Source organism: Macaca mulatta, chromosome 1 (genome assembly GCF_049350105.2).
Source record: "Macaca mulatta isolate MMU2019108-1 chromosome 1, T2T-MMU8v2.0, whole genome shotgun sequence".
Lineage (NCBI taxonomy): Eukaryota > Metazoa > Chordata > Mammalia > Primates > Cercopithecidae > Macaca > Macaca mulatta.
This window is the reverse complement of record NC_133406.1, coordinates 224,188,526-224,200,642: the sequence shown is the minus strand read 5'-3', so window position 1 is coordinate 224,200,642 and position 12,117 is coordinate 224,188,526. Positions and strand designations below refer to the sequence as shown.

Genomic DNA, 12,117 nt, shown 5'->3' with positions numbered 1-12,117 from the left:
CTGACACTGAAAGTGGGTGACGTCTTAGCACATTTCCTAAGGGTCCCGCTTTACGTCGCTTTACTCTGATAAGCTGCAGATCTGGCTGATTTGCGAGATGACAAAAACAAAATTTTTTAAAAAAGGTTATAAATCTGCATCTGGAACTCGGAGAGTCAATATTCTGAAATCACACGAATTATGTATGTACATTTGAATGCACACCTCTTCCCCAAATAATCCTCTGAAAACCGGTTAAGTGTCCAAACTACTCTCCGGAGTCTTAGGTAATCAACAATTTAATAAATACAATTCCTAATACGTGGTGTACAGAGCCTGTATTGCCCACCCTTCTCTATTGCTTTGTCCCCGCGCGCCCTCAATTTTGCCTAAATGGGTTCCAGGCCATAGCCACCAGCTCTCGCTTTGCCTTCTGGCCTCTCCGCAGTGCGCTTCAACACCATTGCGCCAGGTGACGCTGCTGAGAACAGCTAAGTGGCCAGCACTAGTGCAGCCGGAGACCAAGGCCCAGAATCCTCAGGAATCTGCACTTTACCCAGGCAAAAAGCCCAAGGGTTCTCCCCACAGCTTCCCCACATCCATCTACACATTTTTTTAAAATTAGACTTATTAACCTGTAAAGGTGGAGAGAATCAAAGAAATCACAAGATATCTCTGAAGGAAAAAGGAGAGCCCCAGGAGTACATCACTTAAGACTATTGAACGAGCAAGCCAAGGGTAGGAGAATGGAATGGAAACTGACAGGATGACTTCAGGGGGTGGTACTGAGGTGGATGCCAATCACTACTTCCTATTAATAGGTTGAGCCAAGCACACTAATGGGGGCATCACCAAAATACTTAATAGGGCACTCTTACCCACCGTGTGTTTTACACCTTTATAGTTGCTAAAAGATGTATCACCCTACTGCTTCTAGAAGCTTCCAGGGCCAAGGAGCCAGAGCCTGACAGCATAAAAATCCTGTCAATTGAAGCCTTGGGCTCTCCACTGCTAAGCCTGGCCCAGAGGCTGGATTGCAAAGGCAGGTGCTAGTGTAATGGAATGGATGTTTGTGTCCCCTTCAAATTATATGTTGAAGCCTTAACCCCCAATGTGAAGGTATTTTGGAGGTAGGGCCTTTGGGAGGTAATCAGGTTTAGATGAGGTCATGACCATGGGATCTCCATGATGAGATCAGTGTCATGATAAGAAATAGATGAGTGACGAAAGTGCTCTCTCTCTCTCTACCACGTGAGGACAGAAGGAGAAGGTAGCAGTCTGCAAGCCAGGGAGAGAGCCCTCACTGGGGAACTGAATCGGCTGGCAGTTTGGTCATGGACTTCTCAGCCTCTCAAACTATGAGAAAGAAATTCCTCGTGTTTAAGCCATCCAGTCTGTGGTATTTTGTTATGGAAGCCTGAGTTAAGAGAGCTGGTTCACTGGGGAATCCACTGGCGTGAACCTGTGAAAAGTTTGTGACATGTCAAGTAGTTTGCTGCTGGATGGAGTCTTGCTCTTTTGCCCAGGCTGGAGTGCAATGTTGTGATCTCAGCTCACTGCAACCTCCACCTCCTGGGTTCAAGCGATTCTCCTGCCTCAGCCTCCCAAGTAGCTGGGACTACAGGCGGGTGCCACCACACTTGGCTAATTTTTTTTTTTTTTTTTGTAGTTTTAGTAGAGATGAAGTTTCTCCGTGTTAGTCACGATGGTCTCAATCTGTGACCTCATGATCTATCCACCTTAACCTCCCAAAGTGCTAGTATTACAGGCATGAGCAAGTGTGCCAGGCCAGGAGTCCAGTTTTTTGACAGAGAACTTACTGGTGTCATGTTTTAGCATCTGTGACTCTGAGATGCATATGAGGCCTTTGTAAATGTAGAAATTGAGAGTAGAAAGTACAGGTTTATATTTTAGAAGGAGATTTGGGAATAAATGTAGCTCTGGTTGATACAGATAATATGTTAAGGTTTGTTGGCCAGAGCTGGTGTGTGTCTTGGGTGTTGGGCAAAGAACAGAGAACAGCCAAAGCTCGGCAAGGTCAACGTGAAGGGTGATTTCCTTGTTGGGCTCAAGTTTATGACTCAGCCTGGACCTAACTTGGCATCTCAGCCAGAGAAGGATGATTCCATGTCACAGCTCCTATCTTTGAAAAAGTCGGCCGGGCGCGGTGGCTCAAGCCTGTAATCCCGGCACTTTGGGAGGCCAGGACGGGCGGATCACGAGGTCAGGAGATCTAGACCATCCTGGCTAACATGGTGGAACCCCGTCTCTACTAAAAAATACAAAAAACTAGCCGGGCGCGGTGGCGGGCGCCTGTAGTCCCAGCTACTCGGGAGGCTGAGGCAGGAGAATGGCGTAAACTCGGGAGGCGGAGCTTGCAGTGAGCTGAGATCCGGCCACTGCACTCCAGCCTGGGCTACAGAGCAAGACTCTGTCTCAAAAAAAAAAAGAAAAAAAAAAGAAAAAGTCATAGTGGCTCCCAGACCCAACACGTGGGGAAAATGCTGGATTTTTCTCTTCAGTTTAATGTCTCCAGGGAAAATTGAGGAAAGAAATCTGTCTACTATTTGAACTTTATCAAAAGACTAATATGTTAATATTCTGACGGTCAATATTTCCTTAAACTAGTCTACTCCTTACACATCAAAGCGTACTGACTTAGGAAATTGGATTCTCCCAAACAATGAAACATTGACTGCAAGCATTATTAATCTTTTTATATCTGTTTTCCTTCAAATGCTTTATATATCTTCAAGCAGACAAATAATAGTATTATAATGATGATGAGACCGATCATTACTCTGTTGCCAAAAAAACCAGCGACAAAAGACTAACTCAGTGGACCAAGCTTTGTTTCTTCATTATCTCTACTTTGATTCTGTCCTTTTATTTCGTCTTTCTTCTAATTCTGCTTCTGCTTCTTATTTCCTCCCTGGATTTGAACTTTACTTCCCTAAACTACCAGTTAGGTTACCTTCTCAGAACCTGTAAGGCAGCAGTTTGAGGTTGACAATTGAAGATTTAGGATGAGAAGAAAGAAACATGAATGAATTTCTGATGTTTGATTGTAGGGGTTTGTAATGCAGGTAGAAAGACCTTGTTCAGAGTGAAGAGTTTGATCTGACAGATGAACTACTTTGATATTTATAACTTTGTCTAGTAAAAGTTTCCTACAAAAACATTTGGTTTGGATGTCTTTATTAGCTTTTAGTCGACTCTAGAAAAAGCCGCTTGGAACAGTTGCTAAGTCTTTGTGGTTACTTTTTTCATTTATCCTCCAGTTAGGAGCCAAAGAGGGGCACTGGTGGTTCAGTGGTAGAATTCTCGCCTCCCACGCGGGAGACCCGGGTTCAATTCCCGGCCAGTGCAAGAGCTGTTGGACTCAAGTAAACCACTTAGCAAAGTGGTAAGCATAAAGTGTTTATGTTGAGTGACTACGGTTTTTATATTGGTACTTGTTACTTTCATCTATTCCCTAGGGGGATCCCTGCAATCACAAAGAACCATCAGGTTCCTGATTCGCCTGCTGGACCTTGGGCTTACCGCTGAGCCACTACGGAGAAGCTCCTGGAAGCAGAGAAGCTGCGGGCGGGGCAGTCACCTCAGAGGTCCAAGAGGCGTCAGCAGCCCAAAGAAAAGGGAGGTGTGTTTGGAAGAATCTGCGTGGAGACTGGTCCTTGTGCGGAGGTGGACAGTGGACCCTCAGGGCTGTACGCCAGACACTGACCCGAATTTGCTAACATCGTCAGCCACTGCCGCCTCCGCGTGTTTTGTGGGCCCATCGGCGTTCCTCGAGTGATTCCGTTTATGTGTGTGGTAACGTGTGTCAACAGGTGTTGGCATGAAATTTGGCGGGGCACGGTGGCTCATGCCTGTAATTCCAACACTTCTTGAGGCCGAAGCGAATGGATCTCATGAGGTCAAGAGTTCAAGACCAACCTGGCTAACATGGAGTAATCCCGTCTTTACTAAAAATACAAAAATTAGCCGAACGTGGTGGCATGCACCTGCTATTCCAGCTACTTGGGAGGTTGAAACAGGAGACTCGCTTGAACCCAGGAGGCAGAGGTTCAGTGAGCCAAGATCACGCTACTGCATTCCAGCCTGGGCGACAGAGCCAGACTCCATCAACATGCATGCATGCTGAGTAAACATGACTGTTACATGCAACCCCTGTTCACTTTGGGGTGGAGACAACATTTAAGTACATTATAATAAGGTCCTGTGCTTCAAAAGGTGAAGCAGGGACACAAAGGCAATCAAGAGCACAGCCTCTGTGCACTGTCCAGAACCAGTCCACAGCCAGTGGTCTCTTACCAAGAGAAAGTTACTGAAATCAGTGTCTTGTCCAATCAAAGCTGTAGTGATGGCTTGTGTTGGGAGGGCTCAGTCAGTTTATGGTAATGGGTGAGCTGCAAGTGCTTCAGCATTGCTTATCTGAAGGCCTGTGCTTGTTTAGGTAGAGGAAGAAAAAGGAAGAAAAAAAAAACCTGTGGCAATTAGAACATAGTTTATTCTTTAAACTGAGGGGTGCATGACTTAACCTTGCCTGGCATGGCCTCAGGTCTTGTTTATAATGTGGTATCTTACTACTGTAAGGAGTCTGTTCTGTCAGTCTTATGACCTCTATTTTAACAATAATGCTGGTCAGTTGTGTCTAAACCACAAAAGGGAGAGAGTATAAGGACAGGGGTCTGAGCTTCCAAATTCTGGCCAGGAACTCAGTATTCAAGACTTCCCTGGGGTCTCCCTGGCCAAGAAGGGGTCTGTCCAGTTGGTTGGGTGGCTTCGGATTTTAATTTTACTTCTCAAAGCATTTAATTTGATGAAATGGTGCCAATTTTTTTCTTTATTTTTAAAGACTCATGGTTTTTTTGTTTGTTTGTTTTGTTTGTTTGTTTTTTTTTTTGAGACGGAGTCTTGCTCTGTCGCCCAGGCTGCAGTGCAGTGGCCGGATCTCAGCTCCCTGCAAGCTCTGCCTCCCGAGTTTACGCCATTCTCCTGCCTCAGCCTCCCGAGTAGCTGGGACTACAGGCGCCTGCCACCACGCCCGGTTAAGGTTTTTTTTGTATTTTTTAGTAGAGACGGGGTTTCAAGACGGGGTTTCACCGTGTTAGCCAGGATGGTCTCTATCTCCTGATCTCATGATCCGCCCGTCTGGGCCTCCCGAAGTGCTGGGATTACAGGCTTGAGCCACCGCGCCCAGCCAAGCCTCTTATGTTCTATAAGAAATCTTTCTACTCAGGATAGTGAATATATTCTCTTAATTTTCTCTATGAGTTCCAGAGTTTTAGTTTTAATTTTTAAATTGATGACATCTAAAATTCTACTCCTAATCAAACATTCTTGAGGGTTACCAAGGACAACTCCAAAAATCTTCCTTAAATGGTCCTTAAAGAACTTACTGGGATCCTGGGCTGCAGGGCACAGTGGTTTTAGTGCACCTCTGCTCTTAAGACGATTGATAAATTGTCTTTGTGAACGCATCAGGCTGTTTAAAAATCAGCAATTTAGGGCTTGCTTGCAACATGCAGTTATGCAGCAGCTGTTTTCTGGATCTCATGAATGCCTGCATGCATACTTCCCCGGGAATTTTCTAAATTTGAATTCTCAAGGTATTTCAAGTGTCTTAGTTGTCTCTCTTTTGCCTACTGCCACACACATACCACCAAATGCTGCACTCCAAGCTTCTCCTTCTGCACCCGGGACTCCCAGCCTCCAGTTAGACAATCTACATCTTCCCACACGTGCCTGAGGCTCCATCAGGTCACGTGCTCTCACTCACCTATGCTGCTTGCTGACTTGTGACAGAAGATTCTCTATTGTACCTTCTGGGGACAATACATCTCCAGTTGTCTGCTGGGAGGATGAACATGCGAAAAATACCCAACACTCAGCGCAGAGTGTGGATTTAATCCCATTAGTCTGAATGGGACTAATGCCCTTATAAAAGGGACCCCGGGGAGCTCTCTCGCCCTCTTTCTGCCCCCTGAGGATACAATGAGAAGGTGGCAGTCTACAACCAGAAAAAAAGTCCCTCACCATAACCCTACCATGTTATCACCTTGATGTCGGACCAACCTCCAGAACTGTGAGAAATAAATTTCTGTTGTGAATTAGTCACCCAGCGTACGGTACATTGTTATAGAAGGCCGAACTAACACAGAGATGGAATCCCATGGAGGGTCTCTAATTTGCTAAGCTAGTCATCAGGCAGGATGTTGCCAGTTAGAAACAGGAAGAGCTGACTTTTTGTGCATATGAAAGAAGATAGTGGACAGGCCCATTGTGTCGACTTTGTCCGCCTTGGCAAACTGGAGACAGAAACTCGATTCACCTTCGCCAGCCACGGGAGGACCCGGAGGACCTCCCGAGGAGGTTAGGTCGACTTTCTGGTAACTTTAGATCCTGAAACCACACAGGATTTTTCTTGTCCTCCCTGTGATCTCTCTTCCGCCTACCCAACAGGACAGGACAGGACACCGCCTCTCTTTCCCATCAGAAAAGGGAAAGGACCGAAGTGAACAGCCGGTTTCCCCTACGTGTCCTTCCGGGCCTGGGCGTCTCGGGAGCTCAGGCTGACCCGAGACCTAACTCCTGGCGAGTGAGACCAACAGGAGCCTGGAAGAGCGCGCGCACCGCGGTGGAGGTTCGGCGCCGGGGGTCGAGAACCGCAGTCAAACCCTGTTCTTCCCCACGCACCGCGCACCTGCCCCCGGGGATGCCGAAGGAAGTGGCCCATAAGACTTCTCTACAACCGAAAGAGGCCTGAAGCTCCAGGACGGGCGAGAGGAGCTTCGTTGAGCGAACCCAGCCCTCTGCCTGGCTGGCCCTGGTCAACAGGCTCGGAAGTGGCGGATTTGGAGGACAGAACGGAAGAAAAGACCTAAAGGTTTCGAATCTCATGATTTGGAGATGTTAAAAGCCTCCGATCCTAAGGTCCGACTGTGCCGGGGAGCGAGGGTGTCTCGAGCTGGATGGAGCCCTGAGCCTTCATCTGGAGAGTCCTCTGCACAAGTTCAGAGAGCACGGCAACCCGCAGCAATGGTTCTCAAGAGGAGGCAACTTCGCCCTTACACGCCTCTCCCATCCTCGCTGGGACACTAGGCCAAGACTGGGGGAAGCGGGGAGGGACAATGTTAACCCCCGGCTTGTATCTAGTCAGCCGAGGGACGGATGCTGCTAAACACCTTACAATCCACCGCGGGAGGGCCCCTCCCCCGCCCCGAAGTAGCCATTCGGCAGAGGAGGAGAAACTCGCGTGTAGATCAATGCCCACGCACTTGGCCGATGGGAACTCACGAATGGGTGACCAATTGGATCTCGGATCTGAGGATAAAACTCCAGCGTCAGAGGCAACTCTGGAAGTTTTGTCCGGAGCAAACGCAACGGTGGCGTTGCCTTCGCCGAAGATGGGAAAATCGCAGGTGTCACAGGTTGCAGGGGAAGGTCGGAGACCAGCTGAGGGCCCCGGAGCCTTCCTGGAAAGACTTTCCCATCCAGCCCGTCTCGGTTTCCGCATCCGTCTGATTCCTTATGATGTTGAGGGTGCCAGGTTCTGGGTCCTTTATGATGCAGAGGGTGCCCCCGTCTCACCCCCGGCACCTCCCGGCTCCCGCCGCCTCCTGGCAATCTGGTGCGCGGCTCCGGACCTGGCGACCCGCGACCGTCTGGTCATTTACTGCCTCCTCGCAAAGGCGCATCTCTAGTTCAGTGGTGAGCTGCGGCCAGGTCGCTGCAACTCGCTGCAGGACTTGGGACTCCTGGCTTTGATGTCCGTCTCGGAGCCCTCGGTGTGTCGCCTGCAGGCTCTCTGTTTTGAAGAAAGCAGGGAGGGAAGAGCCTTGTGAGACGACTCCAGGAGTAAAGAGCGACCCTCACAAGGCCCAAGTCCTCCCAGAGCACAGGGAAACTGTGGCTTCAGAGCAAAGATGGGAGAGCAAGCACCCTCCCATGTGTCCCTGGTGGTCTAGTGGCTAGGATTCGGCGCTTTCACCGCCGCGGCCTGGGTTCGATTCCCGGTCAGGGAATTGTTTTGCACTGGCCGCCCTCCCGCAGGAATCTTCCTTTACTACGCGGTCAGCTCCAAGGACTGGATGCAGAGCCCTCTCCGCAGCGAAGGGCAAACCCAGGCGAAGAAGCGCAAGTCCTGGTAGACCACCTCTCATGGCACACCGCTCATATTTATCTCCGTGTCCGTCATCCGCAGAAGCTGCTTTAGAAAGCGACTGAGCGTCTCGCTCAAGTGTACACAGCCGTTCAGAGATGCCAGCCCCCATGGAGCTGCACCCAATAAGCCCTCTTTCTTTGCCGTAGCCGCTCTGGAGGCGCCTAACGGGCTGGGCTGCGAATAACTGAGAGGCCAAGCCAAGTCTAGCTTTTGTGCAAGCCCTGGACACGGGCACTGGCCAGTCAGCGGAGCCTCCTCACCTTCATTCGCAGCTAACGTGCTCGTTAGGCCTTCGGAAGAGGCGACCGGAGGCGATGCCCGCGAAGTTGGGAGGCGGGTGAGCGGCGGGTGAGGTCCTCGAGGGCGGTCCGGTTTGCTGATTGAGCGGTAGAGGGAGGCGATGTTCGCTGACCCAACAACGACAGCAGGTGGAGTAGGCACAAATGGAAAACTGTTGCCGGTGCCCTAAGCAGAAGGCAGGTGTAGAAATCAGCACTAGGACGTCGAAGCAATGGTAAAACAGTCAAATCCCACAATGTCTACACTCTACCAAGAACTTGCGCACGCTCCCCCTTTTCCATTCAGTGCTCGCAAGAGGGGTTCGGAGAACCCCGCGTCCACTGTAAGCTCAGGGGGAAGCGGGAGCCAGGGAGGTGAAGTGCACAGACTGGGCAGAGGCGGCGGGTAGAACCGCGCGGGTGAGAGGGCGCGGTGGCTGCGGGGCGGGAGCCGCTGCTGAAAGGCGGCCTGGGTTGTCGTGTGGGGTGACTGTCGGTGGAATCTTTGGCGGAGAGCGGTTTGGAAGAATGGCGAGGGGCGGCAGTGGGGAGGGTGTTGACCCTGAGCGTCCGGCCCGGGCGAGGGGGCTGTGCTGTCCCGGCAGGGCATGGGCTAATTCCCACTTTCCTGGCGGGGGAGAGACCGTGGTCACGAAGGGGGTTGTCCCAGAGTGAAGCTTCTTCATCGCGCTCTAGAGTTGCTGATCCTGTGATTTCCTCAACGTGGGAAACGGTGTTTGTGCTAGAAGAGGGCGGCGCTCTTTACCTAACATAACGGGATTCAAGACTGACATCGCCTCACGCCCACCCTAAAACGCCCACCCTAAAACGTTTACGTGGCTTCCTTGTCTTTTTTTTTTTCCCTGTCCTGAAGTCGCCTCATCCTCACACCCCGTCATTTTTTTCTTCCACACTCGAATCTCTCTCTCTCATTAAAAGCTCCACCAAATATTTGAAATATCTCAACCAGAAAGACTGCAATACATTATTTTATTCGTGGAAGCTACAGACCAGCTAGGTTGAGAGTTGCTTGATATTTTCTGCTAAACGTTGAGGCATAGGGCACCTCGGAAGGTTCCTCTTTGGGCCGTTGTTTGTGTACTATTGGGTTTCCTTCTTTTCCCCAGACAGTATGGCGCTGTGGGGCCAGCGGTAAACCCTGCTTTCTGGCTTTCTGGCTGCAGATAAAGGCCGCAGCTGGTGCAGGAATTAAAAGCAAACCAGAAGACACGTGGGTTCGCCCCAGTGGGTCCAAGATAGAGTCTGACTGTAGCAGGATTCGGGCTGGAACAGAGGTTGCTGCAGGTACAACGCAGAGTATTAACCACTGTAGAATCCCAGTGCGCCCCACACTTACTGCTCGTCGTTTTGCTTCCCCACCCCTCTTTTATTTATTTATATGTTTGTTTGAGAGACAGAATTTCACTTTGTTGCCCAGGCTGGAGTGCAGTGGCGCGATCTCGGCTCACTGCTACCTCAGCCTCTCAGGTTCAAGCGATTGTCCTGCCTCAGCCTCCCTAGTAGCTGGCACTACAAGCATGCGCCACCACGCCCAGCTAATTTTTGTATTTTTCGTAGAGACGGGCTTTCACCATGTTGGCCCGGCTGGTCTCGAACTCCTAACTTGAAGTGACTGATCCACCCACTTCAGCCTCCCAAAGTGCTGGGATTACAGGCGTGAGCCACCTCGCCTGGTCCCCCGATTTTTTTTTTAATGTAAAAACATTATGCGATTTTTACTTCTTTATTCTTGGGCAGCTACAAGTTCTCCTGATTTTCTCACGTGTTCTTCCCGTTTCCCGCTCTCCATTCTGATGCATGTCCCATCTTCTCTGCATCCAGCCGGTGCCCTCTGTACGGGCATCCTGGGCTGTCCCATTGTCTCGTCCTGGTCTCCCCTGCTTCTCCCTCCTCTTTTTCACTTTTTGCCTTTTGAATCCCCTGCCTCTTGCCCGCTCCCGCCCCACCAACCCCATCTACTGAAGCCGAGTTGAGTGAGGGGAGAGCAAGCGGAGCAGATGATTGCCTGAAGGCGGCGCAAAAAGACAGAGCTATCATGAGAGCCGTCGGGGCCTTCAACTTCCCCGGGGCCCTATCAGGCCCAGGCTAGGGTCGCAGATCCAGGTATTTTCAGAGGCACTGGCTTCTGAAGTAGGCGAGGGTCAACGCAGGGTGAAGGCCATTCGGCCGCCCTTCTGGCTTCAGAGGGATGCAATGCGCGCGTTTCTAACGTGCAACAACACAATGAGTCGACTCAGCCTCTCCGGTTTTCTGAAGCTTTGTTGTCTGCACACTTTTCCTGCAGAGAGCGAACAGCAACCGTTAAACTTCAGTGATTGCTTAATCTATGGTGAGATGAAAGCGTCCAACGGACGTTGTCTCTGTGGCGCAATCGGTGAGCGCGTTCGGCTGTTAACCGAAAGGTTGGTGGTTCGAGCCCACCCAGGGACGTGATTTTAAATGTTGGCAGTTGTGGCCAGGCGCGGTGGCTCAGGCTTATTAATCTCAACACTTTGAGAGACCAAGGTAGGAGAAGCCTCACTTGAACTCAGAAGTTCAAGACCAGTGAGAATCCCATCTCATTAGAATAATAATAATAAATTGCAGTTATTTCTCCTCAGGCCTTGCACTGTATTTAAAAGTGAAAGACCAGTCGCTTGTGTCATGTGCATTCCATGAGGACACAAAGCAGAAGGTTCCCCTCTGAGCCTCCTAGAAAATACGATCCCTCCAGAACAAACTAGGTTGTATGCATGGGAACCTGAAAGTATATGAAGAGAGAAACCTCAAAAATTTTGCCTTGCTTTCCACAAAAATTAACCCATCACAGTCTCCTTCAAGTGGCATCATACCTCTTCACATTACTCCTCTCCCTGCCTTTATGCTGTTGTCATGCATTTTACTTTACACGTGTTATAAACCTTCCAATCCATCTTTATTACTTTTGTTTAAAGAGTCAGATGTGTTTTTGTTTTGTTTGTTTGTTTGTTGTTTGTAAGATAAGTCTTGCTCTATCAGACAGGCTGGAGTGCAGGGGCACAATCTTGGCTCACTGCAACCTCTGCTTCCCGGGTTCAAGCGATTCTCCTGACTCAGACTCCTGAGTAGCAGAGATTACAGGCATGGGTCACCACACCTGACTAACTTTTGTACTTTTAGTAGAGAAGGGGGTTCACCATATTGGCCAAGCTGGTCTCCAACTCCTGACCTGAAATGATCCTTGCCCGCCTCGGCCTCCCAAAGTGGTGGGATTACAGGCATGAGCCACCACGCCTGGCTAAACAGTCAGATGTTAAAATTATATATTTGCCTATGTAGATGTCATTTCTAGTGGGTTTGTGTGTGTGTGTGTGTTTGTGTGTACATCCAGATTTTCTTCCGGTGTCAGTTTCCTTCTGTCTGGAGGACTCCTTTAACTTGCCTATGAGATGTCTTAAACTTGCACTATCATTCACTGATGCTCTGGGAAAAAAAAAAAATTTTCTTTTTTTGTTTTTTTTTTTTTTTTACGCGGTGGCTCACGCCTGTAATCCCAACACTTTGGGAGGCTGAGGCGGGTGGATCACGAGGTCAGGAGATTGAGACCATCCTAGCTAACACAGTGAAACGCTGTCTCTACTAAAAATACAAAAAATTAGCCAGGCCTGGTGGCGGGCGCCTGTAGTCTCAGCTACTCAGGAGGCTGAGGCA

At 49.7% G+C, this 12,117-nt stretch overlaps 3 non-coding genes and 1 pseudogene across 3 annotated transcripts; all 4 read left to right on the top strand.

Moving 5' to 3' along the window:
• The first annotated feature begins 3,277 nt into the window (after nt 1–3,277).
• On the top strand, nt 3,278–3,348 carry TRNAG-CCC (transfer RNA glycine (anticodon CCC)). The gene has a single exon. It is a non-coding gene; the product is annotated as a tRNA-Gly (tRNA).
• Nucleotides 3,349–6,920: 3,572 nt separating this feature from the next.
• LOC114674013 (uncharacterized) lies at nt 6,921–8,183 on the top strand (annotated as a pseudogene).
• Nucleotides 7,938–8,009, top strand: TRNAE-UUC (transfer RNA glutamic acid (anticodon UUC)). The gene has a single exon. It is a non-coding gene; the product is annotated as a tRNA-Glu (tRNA).
• A 2,621-nt stretch (nt 8,184–10,804) lies between the features above and the next one.
• TRNAN-GUU (transfer RNA asparagine (anticodon GUU)) lies at nt 10,805–10,878 on the top strand. The gene has a single exon. It is a non-coding gene; the product is annotated as a tRNA-Asn (tRNA).
• Nucleotides 10,879–12,117: the final 1,239 nt, after the last annotated feature.